Below are 1,472 nucleotides of genomic sequence, written 5' to 3'. Positions count from 1 at the left end.
GTGTAGTTTGCAAGACGTGACTCTCTTAAGATTTCAGTACCATGCACGTAGTCTCGTTTAAAAATTTTGTGCGCATACTTTGCCTAATCGGAACAGGTTTGTAAAGATTCCCAGCAACCGCTATAAACCACGTATCATGGTATAAGCATGGGGGTAAATCAGAAGTAAGAGTAACCAGGCGATATAACCATAACTGGGGGCAACCCTTCTGAAACTGGACAGGGACCGCATAACTATTTGGGTTAGTTGGAACGTAGGGACGAGGGAACGTTTGTTGAATTTATTGAAATGTATTTTGGTGCCGATCGTCTTATTGAGGCATATATAAATATGTGTAAAGCTCTATGGTTAGGACTTAATGCCACTGTGTTTTCTCTATACCCACCTACAATTACGAACGAAGTCTTTGGTTCCATCGGAATATGAGATGTCAGTTGCAGGTGACTAAAGAAAAAAAAATCAGGTTTTGAATGAAAGAAGCACCTATATAAGAATGCCCTAAGCCTGGCGCACTGGCGGGGCTTGATTCCCCATTTTCCGGCCCCACATGCAGAATATATAGTGTGTCACGCCTCCAAATGTATGATATGTATGATCTAGTGTCTGTATACGTTATTATTACAGAATTGAATTACAGCTGTAAGCAGTTACACATATACCATATTGGAGCCATATCACATACTTGAATAATTTAAAACGGACTACATGGACTCGCCAGTGCCATATCGCCAGTGCCATATTAGGGAGTGTTAGCTCAGTGCCTTTCAATCATAAGGTCTCGAATTCGAGTCACTCCAAGATTAATGTATGTCGTCCAGTTACAGAGTTATTGACAATTCCTATAATCATGGACGTTAATATGAATCTAAGAGACTGACTTTGGTCAGTTTGCGGCTTTGACAAGCCAATGATTGCTTCTTCGCGAGTTCCTGCTTGCAGAAGGATCCAAAATACATGCATATCCATACAGGTTCCCTGTACCCTGAGTACAAAACAAGCCTGAGTCCACGGAAAACATGCCGAGTTCATATTCCAGTCTTTAGAGAAAATACACTTACATGGACAAAGAGATGCAAATACCAACGGCAACAAATATACCCCCTCCCCCTCCCCAGATATTATAAACGTCGATGTCGCTATGACCCTGTCATAATCGTTTGGCGGCTCTTAGAAAAAATGGAAAGAGCGTTCTCTATGCAATTAAGTTTACGCGGCAATCACGCGTACCTACATGGGTGTTTTATACATCAGCAGTGCATGGATGTGACGTGTATTCTCTATCACAAATCCCTTTCTATTGAGGAGATTTACTGCTGCTAGAAGTGGGGTGGGTTGGCGTGGCGTGGTATAGAGGGAGCTGATTGAGGGGTGGCTTTGTAAATTAAATACCCAAATGTTTTATATTTGTTTTTTTCTTCTAAAGTTGAAATGAAACTTGCCGAAATAGGTGATTTTGTTAACTATTCAGCTAG

This window comes from Apostichopus japonicus, chromosome 3 (genome assembly GCF_037975245.1).
Source record: "Apostichopus japonicus isolate 1M-3 chromosome 3, ASM3797524v1, whole genome shotgun sequence".
NCBI lineage: Eukaryota > Metazoa > Echinodermata > Holothuroidea > Aspidochirotida > Stichopodidae > Apostichopus > Apostichopus japonicus.
Note: the sequence above shows the minus strand (reverse complement) of the source record.